The following is a 23,919-nucleotide window of genomic DNA, read 5'->3' as shown; positions in this document are numbered from 1 at the left end:
TACTGGTGTTGATCTGCAGCGGCTGCACTTTGTGCGAACACAAACACGTTTTGTAGACTCCGTTGTTTTCACACAGGAAAGCTGCGGCGCTGCTGGGGCTTTGGCACATGGCTTCACCATATGGTCGGCTCTCCTCACACGTGACATCAGCGTCCCACACCAGTTTTACACCCACGTCCACGGAAGGACTGTCGCAGAGAGCTGCAAAATGCTTTCCCGGTGCCTGAACGCAGCTCGGCGTGAGCCGTGAACGCACCGCGCAGCTCCTGTAGCACATGTTCTCATGGTTCTCATCGTCACCGAGACGCGATATCAGTTAAAACACGACGCTTCGCCTGCTGGCAGCTGTGGGGAACTGCAGCATCAACACGAGCCTCCGCCCCCTCGCTTTTTTAAAAGCTTTATTTGTCTTAAAAAATGTAAGCTTATTGGGTCGAACGAGTGAGAATAATGTCGTCCAATTTGTGCACAAGAAAGCCAGTATACATACAAGACACAAATACATAACGAACAACAGCAGGTCCAGCTACACGTGAATCAGCGCAGGTGTATCTGTGTGTTGGTGTGCACACACAGTGCAGAGACCTGAGGCTGTCCTCCATGTCTGAGCACTGTCCTTCTCTGTCCTTCCTGTCGCCGTGGCTGTGCCGCAGCCTCCCGCAGCCTCCCGCAGCTTCCTGCACGAGCTGATTACGCAGCAGCAGCAGTGAAATGCCGCCTGTTTGCGGTGACCTCGTTTTTTGCTCCAGATCATCAGCTCCTTTTAATCTTCCGCTGGTTCCTGCTTGATCTGCAGTGCATGATTGCAAATTCGCTATTAGGAGCCGGGAGAGGAAGGGGGGCTGTGGAGCTGGGAGGGGTAAGGCTCACACACACATGCTAACACATGCTCACGACTCCACCTCCCCTCGTCTCTCTGCCTCCACCCTCCCATCCTGCTTCCACAGTGCAAAAACAAGGACGGATTACCGTTCATCTGCTCCATCGCCATGGAAACACTGACCTCACACGGTGGTGACCGGCAGTCTGGGCTTGTCGCCATGGCGATCTGCTGCCGGTGCTGTGCTGTGCCGTGCCAGGCGGGTGGAGGGATGGAAGGAAGGAGGGAGGGAGCAGGGTCTGCTGGGTTGTGACGGAGAGGCCCTGCAGCTCTCTGCAGTATCACCAGGAAACACAACAGACTCCACTCTAATGTGACCAGCAGAGGGCGCCCACAGTGAGATGAGTGCATAATGACTATTGATCAGCGGCACAATGTGACCTGAAGACTACTTGTGACTAACACAAGTCTTAACTGACTGTTGCTAAACCCCTCCCACAAACAGCGACTGACTGCTCGCAGCTTAGCAACCGAACTGGACACTACAGGTCGGTCAAGTTTTGCATTTAGACTTGGACACTGTAAAGATACTGTGTTGTCTTTTTAGTCATTTAAAACCTAAACTAAGCAGCAGAATAGAGAGTGTGTTTGTCCACTGTTAGCTACAAATGTTGGCATGTGCAGCTAACCAGTTGAACGTATTATTTACTAGTAATCAGGTGTTGCCTGCAAGGCTAAGATGGAGCTAGCTGCTTTATGTGGGGTTACAGGTCACATTAAGAAAGGCCCATTTATGACTAGCATATCCAGTGTGTCTTTACTGTATTTTGAGGAGTTTATATTCCAGCATCTCCTTGTAGTTAGTGGAAATAAACTGATGAAACTAATGGTTTAATCTTAGAAGCCATTCATCTTGTTAGCTTGATTAGCTTGATAGCTACAGCGGACCAAGTCAGCCAGCAGCTGTAGTCATTTTATCAAAATGGATGGTCTGTGTACTTTGAAGTACAGTTTTTCAGACACAAAAAACACAATGAAAAAGAAACTCTGAGGTCTCCTCACTGAACGTCTTGGTGCTGCAGTACTGACAGAGAAGCAGTTTAGCCTGCTACAGGACAACAGCACGAGGAACATCACTGTGAGCTGCATGGCTGTGATGTGTTGGTGAAGATCATGTTTGCTGAGCGTGAAGGAGACTCGGTTTCCCACAAGCCTCGGCTGTCTCTGCTAACTGGGCTCTGCTTTTACCCAGAAACCCCCAGTCAACCGCCCCGTCCATACCCCTGGGAAACAGCGTCCAGAGGAAAGATGAGGTACTTTTACACATTGTACGATGGGAAACATTTACTTTGTTTGGTATTTTTGTTGGTAAAGTGGTACAGTCTCTGATGGAGATGCAGATGCTTAGATGACGTACTTTGACCGGTTTTACTCAATTATATGAGGTAGTTTTGTGTTCAACAAAGTAGAAGTTTTAAAGATCGCAGGCCCTGAACAAAACTTCACTCAGTAACAGTAAATGTCCAAAACACAATAGTTTACATTTTAAGAGCCCAAAAGCCCAGGAGCTGCTGTTTTACAGTCTGTTAATCGAGGGCTGGGGGGGTCAAAGGTCACAGCACCCTGACAGTATCCTTAATATCCTCCCTCTGAGCCTCCAGCTGAGAGCTCGGCTTCATCAGGATGCATGCGCCTCCTCTCTGAGCTCAGTGTGGAGGCGCCGCCCTCCTGTTGAATCAGAGCTCTGCTGTTAATTTGCAGATCTGATTGAGCTAATTAACCTGCTTCTCTTTTCCTGCTCCTGTTGCGGTGAAGGTCCACAGGGACGATCAGGAGCTGGTGTCCCAGTTCAGAGACACCGGCCTCCATCACGCCTGCCTGCTCTCCCTTTGTTCAGCACCTCCTGCATTATGTACATTTGACACGTAAAGGCAGCCGTCCTCCTGATATGATGGCTTTTACTCGTGCAGCCTCTTCGCCGTCACATCTTGCTGGATAAATCAGACGGTGGTTGTTGGCTGCGTGTATTTGCTCATCTTTTCAGTTTTTTTTTGTGACTCAACACACACACAATGTTTAGTTAAACTTTCTTTGAGTTAAGAAAAGTTCAAGTTCCTGCCTTCATAGTAGTAATTAAAAACATATAAAAACCATAAATGACACATCAAATAGCACATACCATGACAAACCACAGCCACATATTGCATGTAGTGCACATATTACACACCCAGTAATAAGAAAACCAAGAAGCTTTTGCGCAACAACTGCAGCCTGGAGCAACATTTTTACATTTTAATTGAAGAAGGCACAAATGAGTTTTTAACACGGTTGACTTTATGTTGGGTTATCTGGATCATCTACCTGAGGGAAGGGCTCAGCTGGAGAATATTCTCTGTGCTCATGTAGTGACTGGAGAGACTGGTCTTCATACTTTCCCAGAACCTCCAGGGCAGACTGTAGCAGACAAACAATCTGAACTGTGCAGTGTGGAGATCCTCTCTTCACTACACTGTGCCTTCAGTATCTCATATTTTTTCAGTCAGGCATTTTGAACCGAGCTGCTGGAAGTTCATTGATACCAGGAAATGAGAACTTATGGACGGAAGTGGCTCGGTAAGTGGAGGTTTTGTTTGCATCAGATTCATTAAGGTGACCTTTAGGAGTGGCAGCAAACAGTATCAGCTCCAGTGTGTTCCTCCCTTAAGCTTTGTTTTTCACACTGTTGTATAAGACAAAAGGAGAGTTCAGATGTATTTGTTTTCACAAAATAAGCAAGTCGGTTGATCACTAATGCCTCCCAAAACGAGCTGCGTGGAGAGAACCGGCAACAGGCGTACCGGGCCCTCGTAGTCCCAAGGTTAACGCTGTTGGACTCTCACGGTTTGGCTGGGTTGACGCAGCAGACGGTCAGGATCTGAGGTTAATAATGTTCGGTGTAGTCCTGCACATCCAGAAGGTAGCACACAGTCCAGATTCAGACAGTGAAACTGAATGGAGTAAGGCAGCTGTCCTCCTGATAAATCCTGACCTTCATCAGAGCTGTCTGAAACCATTTATTTCAGTTTCCTCTGTCCAGTCAAGTTGATAATTGCAGTACTAACATGCATGGAAACAGTTAAATTACTAAAAGTAGGTTTTCTAGCCGTTACAGTAAATCATTAAAACACTCATTCATCAGTACAATACACAAAAACAATAAGTTCTCCATGCTTGATGTAATTGAAAGGCAGGACAGCCTGCAGGGACCAGCAGAGGTCCAATGAAGTGTCTTGAAATCCTGATTCCCCCTTCACAGCTGGATGGTCAGGTTTAGGAAAAGGTTCAAATTAATATCTTATGGAAGTTACGTTATATACGTGATGGAAGTTAAATTTGACACGGTCGACCTTGACCTGACTTCCTCCTTTCCTCCCGTCAGCATCACTACAGCTATTAGAGGTCACTACTTAAAAATAAACACAAATCTGAACACAAAATACAATACGCTGCTTGCACAGATGACCCACACGACGACAGTTTTCAGGAAGCGGACTCGGTCATTCGAGTCTTCTTTAAAATGAAAGTTGTAGATAAAAGAGAAGCTTTGAGTGGCTTGAGTCAGCATCTCATTTCTGTTGGGAAAGTTAATCATGTCAAACAGGAAATGAGGAAATCTGACCTCCGATCAGCAGCAGAGTCTGTGCTGTCTCGCTGTTGCAGAGTAAAACTGATGAGCTACAAATTGTGACAACACCTACTCAGCCTGTGGAAACAGGCCCATCAAGTCCTCTGTGGAGGAGAAGATAACCCTGGTGATGTCATGCTGATGTCATCAGGTGTCTAACAAGGCAGCTCCAAACGGAAGGTGTGGCGTTGAAAGGACGTGGCTGTTTAGCGGGCACAGAGCCCCTAATGGTCGATGCTGTTGAACTGAATTATGGGAAATGTGGGATGTTTGTCCTGTGCAAAAACTCAGGGTCTTCCCTCAGATTTTTACTGATCTGCTCTTGTTAGTCACCACCAGCTTTGTTTGAATGAATTACTGAATTTCCAGGGAACTCTTTTACCCGGGAAACCCTTTTCTGGACGGGTGCTTGTGTAATTAGTCTTATTTGCCAGCATTTGTCCTGTCTGTCATAAGCTCACACTGTGGCGACGTGACGAGTGGAACATCAAATCTGATTCATGCTAATGGCTTCAGAGTGCTTCTCACTGTGCTCGGGGACGAACTGGTGAACATGTGAGCCTCCCGCTGTAGTGAAAACACACTGAAACTGGACTTATCAGGTTTCGTGAGCTGCAGCTGTGGGAAGCGTCGCCTGCAGGTTCACGCTCGACGCAGAAACCCGAACCTCCTGCCTTCTTCTCTTTGACTTTTGTTTTCTCCTGATGTGCTTTGACGTTTTCACCGACAGTCAGAGACAGTTGACGGTGGGCGGGTGGATCGGGGAGTCGTGGTTTCGGGCGCATCATAAACCAGCAGGAACCTGTTTGTGGTCAGAGGGGGTTTCCGGGCTGAATGCCCTCACAGAGTTTCCCCTGTGAAACGGATCTAAGCTCAGACCACCACCTCTGACTTGACAAAGCTTTCAGGTTTCAAACAAAAATCTCTCCAGCTTTGTTTCTCTACGCCCGAGTCGCTAAACGTTTACCAAACATGCGACTGAAACACGCTGTGGCTCATGGCCTTAATCCCTCCTCAAGTGTTGCTTTAAAGGAGCAGTCCGACAACTTAGCTCCGTCGACAGAGCTAAGCTGGCGGTATGGAAGCCATGACAGCAGCTGTGCTGTGTTGGTAGTCGCACATGAGGACAAACAAAACCGAGCGCGGTGGTCAGCAGCACCACAGGGTGCCTTTGGTTGCTGGATCATCACGCTGCTGACTCCATGTTGGTCTGGTCTGACTGAGTGCATGTCTGGTTCAAGTGTTCCTTTATTCTTCAAGGTCTAAAATGTTTCCACTGCATCTGTAAGTGTTGCTTTATTATTTTGATCCTGAACAACCTGAAGCCTTCTGAAATTACAGAAATGTTACAGAATTTCAGAATAAGAGCAGGAAGCTCATACACACATATACAAACGTCCAGCATTTGAATATTAATCTGTTTTTTAAATTATGTTTAAATGCTACTAATGCACAACAGCCACGTAGGAGTTTTAAAATCAGTTTTCAGGTTCCATGTGGGCTCCAAACAAAACTGAGGATGTTTAATTTGCTGTTTAATTGACTTCACTTTTCTTGCCTTTGACTTTTTAAATTCTGGAGGACCACAAACAGTAAGAAAGTGTTTCATTAATCAATGAAGAATTGTACAATAAAAAACTAGATTAATAATGTTGTTGACAAGGTAATTTATTAATCCATAAATATGATTTATTATTTGATAAGTTAATGGGATGTCATACAAAACCTTTTAATATTAATCCAGTTATTAAAAATGAATTTCCCAAAACACCATAGTTAAATACATCATTTAAAAATGAATTAATGAACTCATAAATAAATAACATAAGTTCAGATTTCTTTCAAAGTGCAGTGTAAAGTGAGAAACATCTGAATTTCCTCTTCCTGTTTACCTTCCCATTGCTACTCATGTGACACTCGTGCTCCTCTTCAAGTGTTGCTCTGCGTCCTTGAATCGACCTCACTATTACATTTATATTAGAATTTCTACACATATAATCATTTGTATAATTTACTCTTATCAAGTTTTACTATTTAATTTACAACAACAGTGTATGATCAGCAAACAAAACTAACTGCTACAGTTTTGATGCTCACAAATATCATGAATATATAAGTCAGTACTGACCCCCGTACGTCTCCGTGTTTAAACACAACCTCAAACTCTGTCGTGGTTTAGGTCAGCGGGAATTTAAATAGCGAAGACGTGTGGAAAACATCCATATGACTGAGACGGAGTGATGGAAGAAGAAGAAGAAGAACACATCGGTCAAAGGTCAATATGACCAAATATAAAATCACTCACGACGACAGCTTTGAAGCTCTGCTGTTGTCTGAAGCCTTTTGGCCTTCAGTCTGAGATCGCTGACAGCAGAAGGACACCTGAGGTCACCTGTGTTCAGTCTTAGGGGGCCACAGGTGACAGACAGGAGGAAGGTGGAGGGTTTCTGTTGGAGGACATTAGGACCCAGAAGAAACAGTCAGTGGTCTTCAGCCTACTGCTTTATGAGAGTCAAAATGCATCTCAAATTACCTCCTCCACCCGGCACCCACCCCTCCCCCTCCCATCCTGAAGAGAGAGAGAGAGTGTGTGTGTGTGTGTGTGTGTGTGGGACTCAGACATGGAGGACGACAGTCGTATCGATCGATCAGGGAGGTCGAGCTGCTGTGTGTTTCTCGTCATGTTAAAATGGGGAGACGTTGGGATTAAATTAAATTACTGCTGACTGATTGTCAAACAGCACACTGAAGACAAACCTGCTGCACGAGCGGATCTGTTTCCACACGCGGAGGAAGACGGCCACCTGTGACCGACGTGTGAAAATGTGACATTATCCTTCACGTTTCAGTTCGCATGATAATAACGTGTGAAACCTTTGTAAGATACGAACAGCCCCGATTCCTAAAGGTTAGCACATGTGAGGATGTGCTAACACGTCTGTCGATGAACACCGCAGCCTCCAGGGGGCGCTAGCGGGGCTCCACACTTCTGCTTGGCCATAAGCTGCACTTGTGGAGCACTTTCATAAAAACGTGACGTGGAAAGAAAGCGAAGAAAAGTCCAAGAGGAGCAAACGCACGGCGAGCCCGTCAGCCGTGCGGCGTGTTGTCGTGTATTTTTAGAGATGTGAATCAGATGCTCAGTCTGCTCGTGTCCGTCATCACTTTCACTGCCCTGAATTCACAGTCGGGCTTCAGCAGCCACACGCGGGGGGATTTCATGCTTCTGTTTTCAGATCGAACGCCAGGCTGCAGAGAAAAACAGGAAGTGTGCAGAGCGATCTCGGCCAGCAGACACGTTTCAGAGGCTGCAGCTTCGCTTCGCTCCACACAAACACACCCGGCACTTCCTCATTCTTCACATTTCCGTCCTGAAGCCGACAAACGGCAAATATCTGTTTTTATCCTGAGCAGGAAGACGCCGATCGCAGCCCGACCCGAACACGCATGTGTTTGTGTTGTATGGCGTGAGGTCAGAGCCGCGAGGGGAGAGAAGCCCACAAACCAGCCACTCAGAGGCCGGCCTTTAGCTGAATCCTCCTGCCTCGTGTGGCTCATATGAGCCCGGCACATGTTGTGATGTGTCACATGTTTGATTCTGAAAGTGTGCACAGATGTAACCTGCCCTGGAGGTGAAACCGTGAGGCTGGAGGGCTCAGAGGAGCATCGCGGTGTGAAGCTGAGGGCCGCTGAGCGAGTCCAAACCCTCCAGCATCTGACCTTCAGGCTGTCCCGTTGGCCTGGCGAGAGCGTCGTTCAGGTTCGACCCCTGAGTTCTGTTCGGTGGGTCATCGACGGTCGTGTTGGCCGACGCGTACATTTTGACCTGCTGACGGCTGAAGGTGCTGAAGACCACCGCGGCCGGTCGGCTCTGCGACCGCAGCCCGACTGGCGAGCAGAGCGATGCGTAATCATTAAGATCATCATCGGGGCGACAACACAAGCCATCACACCTGCAAGCTTTATGATTTTATGATTGTAATTTTTAGGGAATAAATCAGCTCACTCAATTTCACTTGACTGGTTTTTTATGATTCCTAAATGGATTTTATACATGTAAATAACTAGTGCCGATTCAGTTAGCTCGATGCTAACACATAATGAGAATTCCCATTAATGTGCTAACAGAAATTACATGTCCGTCATCTTGTAAAATTTAGAAAAAGAAACTTAAAATTTGAAACATAAAAAGTCTCCACAAATCAAAAATAATGTTTAAATCAGATATTTTCTGCGTTCGGCGTTTCTACAGGATGAGCGCAGAGAAACAGTAGCTGCTCATGTTGATGTTTGTGTACTTCTCAGGCCTCCTCACCCTTCATCTCCTCCTCCTCTTCCTCCTCCTCCTCCTGCAGTCAGGACTCCATGTATGGTCTGAGGGGAAACGTCTCAAACCTCCAGCCACCAAAAGCCTGCAGCAGGGAGTGACTGTGCCTCCCCAGAGTCTCACAGGGCGAGTCCCTTATTTTTAGAGCGGCAGACTTACAGGCTATGATGAAGGAGGGCGTGTGTGTGTGTGTTTGTGTGTTTTTGGCTGCGTGTGAGGAAAACCTGACGGTGATGGATGGATCATCGTGTCTCTTCTTGTCTGTCACAGCCTCACTGGTTGGCTGAATCAGCTGCTGAACTTTGAAACCTTCGTCTTTACGGCACAGAACAGAAATGTTGTGTTTATGTGACGGCTGAAGCTGCTGGTGACATCCAGGCTTTAAACTGCACATAATTACTTCCATTAACCTTATCCCCTTCCTCTCTCACCTCTTCTCTTCTCTCTTGCTTCCTCTGGATTCTTCTTTTCTTGTCTCACTCGTCTGTCGGCGGGGGATTTCCCACAGTCGGAGATACGAGGTTTCCCCTGAGACTAACTGCAGCACGCGAGAGGTTTTCCTCTGACAGTAACGAAGATGCGTTTCGCTCTCACTGATCTGAATGTCGTACTTTTCTGCCAAATAAAGGAAAGTGACTTCAGCAAAACACGTTTGAGTGTAAATCCTGCCTCAGAACGCTGCGTCCACACGGACGAGGCGGACTGGAGGTTTGTCGTCCCGCCTGAGCGTGGCTGCTGACAGGTGGGATGAAACTTCTTCCTGTGGACGCGTTCTGAGGCGGATGTGAAATGTGTTTTGTTGATTTTGCTGCTGCAGGTCGATTCCTCGGTTTGCCGGACCGCAGTCCGTTGTGAGCGTCGCACTGGAAGGTGGAGCGAAAGCAGCCGAGATGACGATGAAGGTGACGATGACGAAGCACAGGTTCACGTGGGGCTCGTCTGGTCGCCTGTGTGAACGCTGTGTGAACGACATGAAGCGAGCAGAGAGAAGTTCACACGGCCAAACGCCACCTCCACCAGGCTTCAAACTCGCTCCAGACCCAACATCTCCACATCACGTGAAGTAAAACAAAACACACAATCTCCTCTGTGCAAAGGACACGCAGCCTGACGTGAGTCCACATCGTCTCATGTCCTACATCATGTCGTCCTCCTCGGCAAGCTGGAACGTTTGCTAGCTTAATTAGCTTAGCTCAGTAGCTGCACATTTCCTTCTGCGCAGTGACACGTCAAGAAAATAGTTCCTCCATGAAGCTGCTGATAACAAGATTGTCATGGCTGATGAGTTTGCTAACGTGTTTTAGTGTCACGTGGTTCCACCTCCCTGAAGAGAAGGCAGACGTCTACAGCCGAACTGTGGATGGATGAACAAGCAGATTTTGCTTTTGGGTGAACTGTCCCTTTCAGCGTGACTTTTACGTATTTGTGCTTCACTTGAGTAATTTTGTTTTTCTGCAGTTTACATCACAACATGCAACGTGCTTTTATGAAGTGATGCAGTGCAGGAACAGGAACCTGAAGGAGGTCAGGACTTCAGTCTGGGGGCTGCAGGATACATAACTCATGTTCTAATTTGTGACACATTTCAGAACTTTAACCTCCTCGCAGCTCTGAGACCTCTTCAGCCCGTTACAGGAGACGGTCTGAGACCAAGATCACGTCTGGCACAAGCAAATCGCCTCACTTTGAAGGGTCAGAAAGGTTCACCACTACCACACCACGTCCAGGTCTGATCCATCACCCCCTGCAGGCCGAGCGCCGAGGGACGAGCTGCCGGATGTGACACTGAGCTCGGTGATGGTGTGTCTGTGAGTCCACTGAGGCCTTCAGGCTGTGGACCAGCTGTGGACACACGTCCATCTGATCAGTAACCAGACTTTCTCCTCAGGCTGAATTAAGACATCACACGTGTGTAGAAGTGGATGTGTGCGTCCCTCCCTGAATGAGTTTGCTTCGAAGCGGAAAAACCTGAAACCAGATCAGAATCCAGATCCGTCCCGAGCTCCGGCTCCGCTCCGGGTTTTCTGTCATCCCGCTCGGCTGGTTTCTCCGGCCGCCATTTCAGGAGCTGCAGAGGCCTTTTCTGTCATGGCAGAACAAAAGCAGCTCTGTCTTTGTCTGCGGCTTCACGTTCGCATGCAGCTCTTTTACATTTACACACACGTGCAGCCACTTCCCCCGCCGACACACACACACACACACACACACACACACACACACACACACTGTAACCATACTTTAAATGATTAAAACACTTTAACATGTGGTTGAAAAGGTCAGCTGAAAACGCACACTCACACACGCGCGCACACACACACACACACACACACACACACACACACACACACACTGTTTATCAGCATCACTTTTAAACTGGCTCACTCAAACTTTATGTCAGTGTTATCAGTTACCAGGGGGACGTTTAAAGCTAAACTCCTCCTTTCTGTGTGTCAGTCTGGAGCCTCGCGCTGATGTTTGACGCACTTCAGGACGTTTACATGTCAGTTTGTCTGTAACACGGTGGACTTTGTTCACTAAAACTTTACAGTCACTAATGTGCTTCCAGTGAGGATTTTCACGCTGAGTCCACGTCACATTTTACACCAGAAGAAATGCTGAGGGGGAAGAAGGTCTTCAGTTCTGTGGTATGGAAACGCCTTCAAACCTCCACCCCCCTCCACACACACACACACACACACACACACACGCGGGTAAAGGCCATCCCGTATCAAAGGAGCGTTTGATGTCGGTCGGTGTGGGCCGGCTGGTTTTGGGGGGTGGGGAGGGGACAGACTGCGGATGAATAGCAGACCTGCTCTGTTACATTACACAGAATGACAACACTGTACTTTAACCCACACACACATTCACAGCCAGAACAAAAGAGGGACAGACTACAGCTGTGTTGGCGCCCTCTAGAGGCGTCTCCGTCCATTACAATGTCCACCAGTGGGAAAAACAAATATAGCAACAAGAGCCCAGAGCCACAGCAGCAGCTAAACGCTAACAGGCTGATGTTTTAACATGTAAAGTGTTCAGAGGAAGAGTACTCAGAGTACTGCAGTAAAGTGTCCCCTGCTGTCCTGTCCTGTCTGACCTCAGATCAGCTGGCTGTGACTCCTGCAGGAGTTTCCTGTTGGTTGGTTGGAGCTCATTTTGACTGCAGCTGATGATTGTTGCTGATTGTTTCATGACTGTCTTTGTCAAACTGGTGTCCAAACAGTGAGACATGTGGACCCAAAGCGACTCCATCACAGAGTTCGTTCAGTCCAACCAACAGTCCAAAGCTCAGCATGATCACAAACACATGAGACGTAGTGCAGTAGAAGTAAAGTACAAGTACCTCAGATTTACCCTTAAGTGTACTCAGTTCCACTCCTGGACGTTGATGGCGATGAGCTCGTATCAGAGTGATGATGGTCTTCTGATGCTGAAGGTTTTTCTCAGAATGGACCAGTTTGTGTTGTCCCACGGCCTGCACGGGGACAACGTGTCCTCGGCTGAAACAAGTCGGTTTGATGGTAAACTCAGCTTGTTTGTGGTCAGTCGTGCTGTAAACACGTATTTCTGTGATGTTGCTGTGATACACATGAAACGCGTCGCCCTGACGGTTCGTCCTGGCGCCCTCCATTCTTCTGTGTGTGGGTCGTCATTAGCGTCCACGATGCGTCGCGGCCTCGTGCGTTCAGTTTCCTGCTCATGTGTTGGCAGCTGCGGCCTCAGACGTGTCATTTCCTCTTTAAATCACACGTGATAATGGAAGTGCAGCGAGCGAAAATTGGTGTGAGTTGAGTTCAGGTTGAGACTTGAAGCCGACGACCTCGACGGCCTCCTGTCATCACGTCATCAGCTGGGCGGGAAAACAAAATGTGTGTTAGCAGCACAAAACTTCTCTTTCTGTTACGTTGATCAGGACGTTTCTGCGGCGTTCGCGGCCTTGGCGGCCTTGGCGGCCTTGGCAGCCTTCGCGGCCTTCGCGGCCTTGGCGGCCTTCGCGGTCTTCGCTCGGGTTGTTTTTCCTTCTTCTGATCATCAGCTGTTGGCTGTTTGTTCAGCTACAAACCAAATCAGTGAACGTTTGTGTTGAACCGTCCGACATCTTAAAACACTCGAGTCCTCCTGTCATGAGAGAATGATAATGAGAAACATTCATTAATAACATGATGATGGCGATCAGAACACGTTTGATTGACGATTGGGTTCTGCGTCTGCGTTTCAGTTTGATGATTTGTAACCTGAAACTGTTTATAAAGTTTAAACTTAAGACAGCAGAATTAAAGAACATCCAATAAGTGACTTTTCATACCTCAGACTGACTGGAGGACAACAGACAGACAACTTTTTTACAAACTGCCATAAAATGAATTTAATTCCCTGATTTTTATTTGAAATAAATCTGAATTTAAAACCTCCTAATCCAGGTTTACGACAGTCTGTGACTTATTTTAGTGCTTTTCTCCATTATTTCAGATAAGATAATCCTTTATTGATCCCCCAGAGAGGAGATTCAGCTCAAAGACAAAACAGCACAGGCAGAATAAAACAAAATGGAGAAGTAAAGTCCTCACAGCAGCTCCAAGCTGTGAACTGGGACCACTTTAAGTCTGTTCTGTTGTACTTTTACCTGAAGTGAAGGTCTGAATGCAGGATTTTTACACTGTGGTAGTACTGCTTTGCTGTTAACCAGGAGGAAACGAACAGCAGCTTTGTTCTCATGTTCAATTTCATCCTGTCAAACTGACACGCAGGAAACGCAAACCGTATGTTTATTTATCAGGCAAAATCTGAATGATTCCCACAAACATTACATACAAATGTTGAGACAACCGTAAGAACATAACAACAAGACAGCCAAAACTATTACACATACTACATATACAGTATATTATATATATTTTCAAAATATTCGGTTTTAAAGCAGTGTGTGAAAATGCAGATTCCCCCTGAGGGAATAAGATTATATAAGATTATCTTCAAGTTAAACACAGCAGGAAAACATAAACAAAATGAAGAATGGAGTAAATAAATTAAAATATAAAAACACAAAAAACAAAATAAAAGAAAACATTTTGTTAGGTTTTCCTCGTGAGCCTTCAGACTTTCAGTGTTTTCAGTCCTTTTTTATTTAAAGTGAAATGACATCAATGTTATCAATAATCTGCTGGTTGGTGCTGAGTGTGAACACCAGGGGGCAGCAGATACATTAAAACTGATGCTGCTTGTGGTACTACTGCAAATACTGCACTGTGATGTATCACAATTATGTAATTAAACCAGTTTAACCAATTAAACCAGAGTGAAAAATTCACATTTACACAACTTGTGATCCTGAGCTCAACAGATGAACTGAATGCTGGTTGTAAAACAAGCAGAGAAAACAGCAGGAAGTTAAAGAATCAATTAAAGGCAGAAACGTAAAATTAAGCGTCAGTATGCAGACAGCCGCCGATCAGCCACAGCCTCTGATTATATGAATTATCAATACAGTGATTTGATCGGTTTTGTTCTTGTTTTATTTGGGTTTTCCTGTTGGTGCCTGAAGTGAACATCAGTCAAACTTTATTTCTTTCACGTGAGAAAGACAAAAAGTACAAACCTCAACTGCAGAGAAATAAAACTGAAATAACAAAACAGACAGAAGTGTGTGTGTGTGTGTGTGTGTGTGTATTCCTGTAGTTGTGGGGACAAAAATCAGTTTACACAGTCACACTGTGAGGACCTGCCTTACTTATGGGGACAAAATGCAAGTCATAAATCTAAGTAAATCATTAAATATTAGGGTGAAGATTTGCTTTAAGGTTTGGTTGAGGTAAGTAAGTTTATTGTTATGGTCAGGAGGTGGTAATGTCCCCAGCAGTGATGAAACACGACTGTGTGTGTGTGTGTGTGCGCGGTCACTTCCTGTCGGCCTGTCTGCTGCCAGCAGATGGAGGCAGAGACTTGAACATCTCGCCGCTGACTGACTGACTGTGTGGACGGCTGCAGTGTCACACGAGGACGTCTCACAAAACCAAAAACAAAGACTGATGTCACCTCACACTCTTTGGACAGACATAAGGACAATGTCTTCCTCTCAGACGCAGCAGTGTGAAGTCTAAAATAACATAAATTGGAAATACTCAAGTAAATATAAGTATCTCAAAGATGTACATAAGGACAGTACTTGGGAGTAAATGTACATCACTGCCACCGGATTACTTTATACTGAGAGGAGCAGAAACAACTGTGTGACCTCAGCACTGATTCAACCTCAATATGACAAGCGAACACTGAACGCATCATGGCAGAACAGTCCTATCGGACTGCTTTAGACTGGACAAAGATGGACAACATGAGAGCTCCCTAAAGTGCAGCCAAACATCTGAATGGCCCCCTGGTGGCTGGCTGCAGTACAGCTCATAAGCCCCTCCCCCTTCATGTTAGCAGATGAATCATTTTTTCCCAAAGGTGGTTTCTGTCATTTTAGGTCGTTCTTATCTCGCTGATGTTTGTTCAAGTGTTCATTTCTCTTATCAGTTTGGGGTTTTTTTAATTGGTTTGATGTTACAAAAAGGGGCTGACATATCATGATTGAAAGCTGAGTGCTGCTCCTGATTGGCTCACATGTGTGTGTGGGCGGGAACTCGAGAGCACAGCTCCGCCTCCTGAACGCTGCTGCACAGAATCTGGCTCCAAACTGATGCTATTGTCGATAAGTATGGTAGTTATTGACGACGATATGGAATGGTACTGTTGACCCTTTCATTTGGTAGGTTTGCTTTGTTTTTTGTTTTTGTTTTATGTTTGTTTTGTATCCGGTATTGTCTGTGTTATGTTTTTTAATCCCCTGGCACAATCAGTTTTTGTTTGTACCTTAATATGTTAATAAAGGTTAAAAAAATTGGCTTCAGCTTTGTACTTTGGGAGGAAGTGGAGACATGTTGGCCATCTTGGTGTGGCGTGCCTAATGAAGTTTGTACTTCCACACCGTAGAAATGATGCTTAATTTGGTGTCGCCGTGGCGCCACAGAATTATCAAATAAGCAAAGAAAAAACAATATGCTAAATGCTGAGTTTAGTCTAAACCCCGCCCACCTGTAGAATTGAGACCACGGGATTGGATGATGGTCTGTCTTTCACATTGATTGGCAGGTCTGTTTAGAATCTGAGCTCTCACTGTTTACATGAGTGATGCAAAGTAAACAACTCACTATGTATCACTTGTGATTTTTCATATGGAGCTGCAACACAAATAAAGACTGTTTACAAGACGTGTGTGTGTGTGTGTGTGTGTGTGTGTGTGTGTGTGTGTCATATAAACTGAAATGTTTTTACTGTCAGACCTCAAGAGTGATCCATGAAGCATCTTCTTAATGACATTATCAGAGACGTACATTACACACTGACTGATGACATCATTGTGTGTGCGTGTGTGTGTGTGTGTGTGTGTGTGTGTGTGTGTGTGTGAGTGTCCATCTGCCTGCTGCAAGACTCTATAGAGATCAATAATTAAACATGGCTAATGGGCTGCAGCCAGGGACATCTGTCTGACTGCATGTGTGTGTGTGTGTGTGTGTGTGTGGAGCACAGAGAGGCAGTCTGACTGAGCATGCTCAGTTCAGCTGTATCATATCCAGGTCAGAGCCTCGGTTTGACCTGCTGACCTCCAGACACACGATGTCTGCTGCGATCAAGTTTAAATATTAACTCGGCTGATGTTTGCACTAGTACTGATACTAATACAGGGAGTAGTACAAACACATGTACTTGTATGAACATACTGAGGACATTTATAATGTAAAAGTAGAAAATGTAGAACGTTTTTTATCACGCCGGCTGTCTTCAGCTCAGTTCAGTCCAATAAAAGGACTTTTATTGGAGCGGTTGTCACAGTCCCGTTCACACGGGGAGGTTAAGGTCTGCTCGTGGTTACTCGGTGGAAACATCGAGTTTCCCCCCGCTGCTGCGGCTCCCTTCAGGTACCTGCTGCTCCCAGACAAGTGGGGATCAGACAGCACGGTCTTTGTGTCCACAGGCTCTCCGTGTCTCGTCGTGACTCAGAATCAGAATCAGAATCAGAATTCCTTTATTAATCCCTGGAGGGAAATTCTCAACTGAGACTGCAGGTTGGCGCCCGACCAATCGAAGCTCATCGTCTTTCCTGACCTGTGTGATGTCATCAGGAAGGAGGCACATGGAGCCAAAGTGTTGAACTGCCCCTTTATCTGCACCTCTGCGGGTTAACTGGCTGAGCTACGTTTAGATTTGGACTCGTTCTGCAGTTTGCTTCTGTCCTGAGGTCAGCGTGAAACGCTGGAGGGCGGGACTTCATTACAGCTCTGAGCTGATCACAGACCAGCTGCTGGTTCTCTGTTACAGGAACAGGAAGTTACACTTTCACCTCTTCCTGTTTCAAACCCGCTTTTCATTTAATGGACTTTCACTTTTACTTTGAGGGACACGCTGCCATACTGCAACCGATCAGCTTTTCTACTTTAAACCCTGTATTCACTGATAATGAGCCACATATTACATCTGTTAATCAATAAGGATCAATAATAACCTGTGTGTGTGTGTGTGTGTGTGTGTGTGTGTGTGCGTGTGTGTGTGTGTGCATGTGTGTGCGTGTGGTGTGTGTGCGTGCGTGTGCGTGTGTGTGTGTGTGTGTGTGCATGTGGTCCGTGTGCGTGTGTGTGTGTGTGTGTGTGCGTGTAGTCCGTGTGTGTGTGTGCGTGTGTGTGTGTGTGTGTGCGTGTAGTCCGTGTGCGTGTGTGTGTGTGCGTGTGTGTGTGTGTGCGTGTGTGTGTGTGCATGTGGTCCGTGTGCGTGTGTGTGTGTGTGTGTGTGTGTGTGTGTGTGCACTCACTCTGTTTATCTAGTTTCCTTCTTATCAGCGAACTCTCAGTGAAAACACGCGACCTGAACACAAACAGCCTGACTGCCTTTTGAGTCTTTATAGAAAATGCCAACGGGTGTAAATTTTGGAGAAGCAAACTGAAGGGTTGTTAGTTTGATTCCCAGATGGGAAAACAAAAACCTGGTTTGGAAAGACAAAGTGCCACCGCTGAGGTGCCCCTGAGCAAAGCGATAAGACAGAACTTTATTTATCCTGAGGGAAACTGCCGTGGCCTGGAGGTTTGAGACACGGTCTGTGAGCGGAGGGTTGCCGGTTCAATTCCACCCTGGCAGGGAAAATCTGGGTGTGGTGGAGTGATTGATCAATTCTTCCCCCCTCTATTAGTTGGCTGATGTGCCCTTGAGCAAGGCACATAACCGGGTGCCTGACGTGGCAGCCCACTGCTCCTGTGTGTTTCACTGCATGCTGCGTGTGTGTGTTTCAGTCAGTGATGGGTTCAATACAGAGAAAGAATTTCAGTATATGTAAAAATATACTGACAAATAAAGTTTGAAGTTTTTTATATAGAAAATATCAAGAACATAAAAATATACTCACTGACGAAAACGTAAACTGGCTTGTTGGAGCGCTGCATGTAGACCTGTATGTATGAGGGGGTCATAAAGGTGTGTGTACAGTGTACAGGTTAAGTGTGTGTGCTCTGCGTTGTGACGGCTTCATAGCCATGCTAGCAGCTCTCAGAGGCTGCACTTTAGCACAGCGCTACGTTGAGCTAAAGGCTAACATGCTCACAACACGACTGCGTATAAAGATGGAGGACAACCGTCTTTAACAACGTCAGAGGCTCGCAGTGACGATTCTAACATGCTGGTGTTCAGCATGCTAACACGGGCTAATCAGCAGAAAAGAGGCTGAGGCTCAGTTCTGCAGGTATTTGGCCAAAGTGTTGGACTCATTAAAATGTAGACCAGAAGAGGGCGCTGGAGTTCATCCTGAGGGCAATATGAGCCACATATTTCATCACAATCCATCCAAAGGTTGTTGACATATTCGAGTCTCAGTAACTATTTGCTAAACACACACACACACACACGCGCGCGCGTGCACGTGTTAGTGTATTGTAATGTATTGTGTGTAGGTTCCTACAGCTGCCACTAGAAGTCACTAATGAGTGCAGCTTTAAAATGTGTCAGATTTACAGCTTTCACCTGCCGTCTCTTTCAGTTTGATGGCATCAAGTTGTTGGTTGTGTAACACCTTCATGTAACTGGACAGCAGAATCACCTGGAGGAGTCACCTGAGTACAGACAGCCATCTCACCGGTCCCCTCCCCTCCCCCCTCCTCGTCCTCCACCAGGCCCTCCAGCCAGGGTTTGGACCAACCACCTCCTTTTGTTATGTGTGAAGCTGTGGGCCATCTGAAAGTCCTCGCACCGACCGTCTTTTCATGCTAATGCAGCCAGCACAAAGACAGGTAACGCTTTAATAGGAGGGGAAATGGGTCACGTGTGTGTGTGTGTGTGTGTGTGTGTGTGTGTGTGTGCGGGTTCTTTTCTCCCACACAGTATTTCAGCCTGTCCACAAACATTGCAGCTGTGTTCTTTAAAGGAACAGTCTGATGTTCTGGGAGGCGGGGCAGAACTTTGACAGTGAAGCAGATGCATTGTGGTGTTCTGGTGTTCATTCTGCTGTTCTGTCGTCATGTGTTATGGCTGTTTGCAGAGAGGGAGAGCGTTTGTTCTGCCTTCATCTAAGTTTGTTTCTACAGCTTCAGCTTTTGAGAGGTTCTTTGTCACAATTTGGTTTTACTGACAACGGTGTCTTCCTCAACATGGTTTTAACACAACCGGATCTCGTTTGGGTCTCGGTTTGTCTTTCCTCCGTCACCTCTGCTCATTCATTCTGTTCCTCAGTTGAGGATCGGGGCTTGATTGTATTCAGAGTACTTTGCAGTAGTCAGTACTCTGCAGTAGTCAGTACTCTGATGAGCTGCGGAGTTCAGTGTCTCAGCTCACACTGGAAAAGTGACAGCAGAGTTGAAACTCTCTTGTTGTTTTACAGTCCAAAAATTAAAAGACGAATGAGAGGAGCAGCCCATAAAAAATTGAAAACAGATTTTTCATGGCGTTCTGTGAAGTTTAAATTCATTTCTAATGCCACAATGATTGACATGCTCTGATGCACACATTATATCATTTCCTGTCAGTATAAAATATTTATCCACAGCCTGCTAACTGCACAACAGTACGGGCCGGAGACCAGGACGAGTCATGAAGGAAAAAGACTTAATTTGTGTGCTCGATTCATAAGTCCTGTAGTTCTGTAGTTAATCATTTTGTTTTTCATTTGGCATCACTTAGCACCTCAAAGTCTTTAATCTTGTCTTGTTTGTGCCCTTCACAGACTCACTCCTGATTACTATTTGACTGTTTTATTTTGATCCTGGCCTGAGACATGAATCTTTTGAATATCTTTAATCCACGTCAGCATGTTGAATGCTGATGTTAGCATGCAGCTGTTTGACAGGTACAATGTAACCATTTTCACATCTTAGTTTAGCTTGTTAGCATGATAAACTTAGTTAGTCAGCAGTAAAGCCGAAGTACAGCTGAGGTGCTGCGAGCGTTTGGTCATTAAGTATTGGACCTTTTTCAAAGCTGACCTGATGGTGGCGCTACATGAAAAATCAGACATTCACCAGAGCTACAGCTGATCCTCAGGGGAACATGAATGTCTGAACCACATTTCATCAAATGTGTTGATTTGAAAAAGTCAGACCGGTTACATTAGTGACAGTAGAAGCAGCGGTGGTAGCAGTAGCAGTAGCAGTAGTGGATGTAGTACTAATTGTAGTAGCAGAAGTGGTAACAGCAGTACTGACAGTAAAGTGTGTGGTGCCCTGCACAGCAGCACAGCGGCAGCAGCTGGTGGGTCAGTGTCTCCAGGAAAAGGCTGTTGGAGGAGGAGGAGGAGGAGGAGAGGGGGGTCTGGAGGGGAACAGAGGAGGCCTGTGGAGGAGCTGTGGAGGAGCAGCGGAGGTTTTGAGCCCCTCACCGTCCCGGCTTGTTCTTTCAAACAGAATTCCAGCTGGTAATGTGGAGCCTCGGGCTACAGGCTCGTAAAGCTGCAGAGACGTCTTTAAAAACACTGAGTGGGGGCGTGTTGGAGCCCCACACATCCACCCAGTGCATACACCACATGTAGCCATCACAGGACGGCTGGAGCTGCTCCTCCGACTGTCTCTCAGGTCGCCCCAAGTCTGCAGCTTCTCTGAAGCCTCCAGACAGCAGCTGGAATCCCAGTCCTGTTAGTTTACCTTCAGGTCTGAACTGCTTCGGTTCCTGGACATATTCAACATGCTGTTAATGACTGTGGACGAGGTGGACAGCGTCCATCAGTAAGTTCTGTTAAAAGTTTGAATGTTTTGGACTTGACACAGTCATGTGACTGTTACATCGACCAGAGAGACGGGCAGGTAGCACAGCGATGTTTGGATGTACTTTGACAAAGTAAACCACATGAACCCTAGCAGACCCTTGTGTACTTGCAGATGCAGAAATGATCATTTCAGCTTATCAGGAAACCCCCACTGCCTCATTAGCTAGCAGTGTTAGCCTGCAGTGTTGTGATGCTACCGGAGCAAAGAAGATTAGCCAGCTGGTTATGAAGAAAGTTTGGTGAAACTGACAAGCTAGCACAAAGGCTACTGCCAACAGCGACGTGTCGTTCATGTGGCGCCCTGTACTCACCCATCCCACCTATTGAACAGTGGACAGTATGGAGACATTTTCTCTGGACTCTGGACAACAGCTTACGTTAGCTTCATGCTAAGCGTCTAAATGAGAGAAGCGCTTCCACTGATGGGGACATAGCGTCCCGTAACTTCCCTAAAGACACAATTTTTTATTTCATTCACTCATGTGTAAGACTGCGCAAAATCCAAATAATGAAATGATACGAGGTGCGTCAGGACACGTCTGAGACGCCACAGTCAACAAAATGATTAAACTAAAATAATTTGCAGCGACAAGCAAAAATAAGTGACAACAAGCACAAAAATTTTCTGTGGTTTACAAAAACATACATAATGACATATATGATGAAAAAGAAGAAAGACTATTTATATGTATTTATATATATAACAAGATATTATGTTGGCTATTTGTATATATGTTTAGGAAGTTTTGCGGACACAGATGTGGATGTTTGGTGTGCCACGGGTCAACACATCCACACTGTTGTGAACCCAGTGAAGTGAGCAAAGCTCCGGTTTGACCTGAGTGACTGACTGTGAGAGCGGCAGGACGTATCTGAGACAAAGGGAACCTCGAGGTGCTGAGAGCCCATCTCTCCCTCCTCCTGTAATGTCATACATCAGGCATGGCGTCCTTGCAGGGCTAATCGATAGAGAGAGAGGGAGGAAGTCAGAGCAGAGGAAAGAGAGGTGATGGTGAAATCAAGCTGTGGGCGAGCGAGCAGGATGTCAGAGTCATGTGACCTGTGGAGGAAGATGAAGCGAGACAGAGGAAGGCTTTCATTGGCTGCTGGTTATTAAAGAGGACAAAAAACCTCTAAATAAATTTGCCTGAATATTCCCTCCGTGCCGTGTGTGACATGTGACACCACGTTCATTGGCGTGCCGCTCGGACGGCCTCCACGCACACGCGGTGGCTTTTCTGATGGCCACACAACCCGAATCATCCTGCAGGTCTTGTTGTCGCTGACCTCCAGCGGCTGAAGCTTTGCTGCTTTTGCTCTGGCTGGTTTGAGTCGTCTGGATGTGTTTGTAATACTGCTGAGCTGTGGACTGTTGGTTGGAGCGCTGCCACCACGTGCTCCACCTCCCACCACGTGCTCCACCTCCGCGTTCAGCTCGTATACGTGTGATCAGAGCGTAGCTGTAGAAAACGTGCAGACTAACATATCTGGTTTTCAGAAAAGAGCAGTTGTGACATGGCTCTGAGGCTCGGTTCCCTTTGTTTTTCCCATAGGTGTTGCTGGTGGTTCGCTCAGCTGAAGCACGTCAGCTGAAAGATGTCCTGGCTGACACGTCAGAACAAAAGCAAACAGAAAATTTCTGCTTCTTTTCCATAAAGTCAAACAAGCCCGTGAACTGAAGTGGTTTACGACTCCCAAGCTGCATTTCACTGACAAACGTCCAATCGCAAAGCTTCAAATTCTGTTCCACGTCAGTTGCAGGTGAATTCCGCAATAATGTCGCCAAGCTACGTTCGACAAAGTATTTTATGTTTCTGGCTGATTCACGTCTCTGACAGGTTTCTTCACCTTCCCACATTTTCATTAAAAACATATTTGCATGTTACATTTGCATGTTGCGTGTAAATTTGAAAGACTTCTAAGTGTTTGGGAGGCAGCTAATCTAAGTCTAGCTCATCTGTTAGCATTCTGTAGCTAACTTGTTTAGCACTAACAAGTGTTAGTGCTAAACAAGTCACATCACTAGCTTAGCTAATGCTAATTTCTTCAGCTCATATGAACAGGAAGCCTCACACATTAACCTGCTCGATTCTCCACAGCCCAACATGAGATTCAACATGTTGCTGCTGCATTGGAGGACTGAGGAAATCACGGTCAGGCGCACTTCCTCTTGTGTCACGTAACGCAGGCTGTGGTTTCTCCTGATATGGCCAAATGTATGTGGACACCCCACACACATGATTGGGCTCCTGAGCTCCAAAGAAAAGAGATCTTAATGCTCCAGAGTGAAATAATATTTAAACAATAATGTTCCTCTGACTTTGTCTCAGCAGTTTGTGTTTGCATGCTTGAATTTCAGACCTGCAACATTTCTGAACTGAAGGCTGTTGGAGGTACGTGGAGGTTGACTTTACCTCTCGGTCCATTCATTCCTACAGTCAAAGGTCTACATCACGTGCAGAATCCAAATTCTCTGGTCAAACAAACAAGGTGACACTGATGCAAAGTGGTGCGATTTGACGCTAAATATGATTCTTAAAACTAGCACATCACTTTCAGATTAACATTTCCACTGAGGTGGGACAGGAGGTGAAGTGACCTCTTTGAGACGTGGTCCTCCAGAGTCTTCCATCAGACCAGCATCTGCAGCAGCAGAAAGCTTCCTGCGTGTTTTATCTACCACTCAGTCCTACTTTGTATTTATCAGTTCATGGAGGCGAGAAGCGCAGACTCCCAGCAACAGGTTGGACCGTTCGACTGTCCAAACACCAACTGTGTCCCCTGCAGGCCGAGCTGCACCAGCCCGCATTCACTCGAAACCTGGATGAGTGCTG

The 23,919-nt window shown here is 46.2% G+C and overlaps 1 long non-coding RNA gene across 2 annotated transcripts; it reads left to right on the top strand.

Annotated features, from left to right (window-relative positions):
* Position 1: 1 nt before the first annotated feature.
* On the top strand, positions 2 to 23,516 carry LOC124069070. 2 transcript variants are annotated; one of them, XR_006845018.1, is made up of 5 exons: positions 1,239 to 1,368; positions 1,912 to 2,133; positions 18,872 to 19,121; positions 22,639 to 22,846; positions 23,185 to 23,516. It is a non-coding gene; the product is annotated as an uncharacterized LOC124069070 (long non-coding RNA). The 2 variants fall into 2 exon arrangements; XR_006845017.1 differs by lacking the exons at positions 18,872 to 19,121; positions 22,639 to 22,846; positions 23,185 to 23,516 and adding an exon at positions 2,636 to 11,022 and having other exon boundaries at positions 2 to 1,368.
* Positions 23,517 to 23,919: the final 403 nt, after the last annotated feature.

This window comes from Scatophagus argus, chromosome 13, assembly GCF_020382885.2.
Source record: "Scatophagus argus isolate fScaArg1 chromosome 13, fScaArg1.pri, whole genome shotgun sequence".
NCBI lineage: Eukaryota > Metazoa > Chordata > Actinopteri > Scatophagidae > Scatophagus > Scatophagus argus.
Note: the sequence above shows the minus strand (reverse complement) of the source record. Positions and strands in the feature narration are given on the sequence as shown.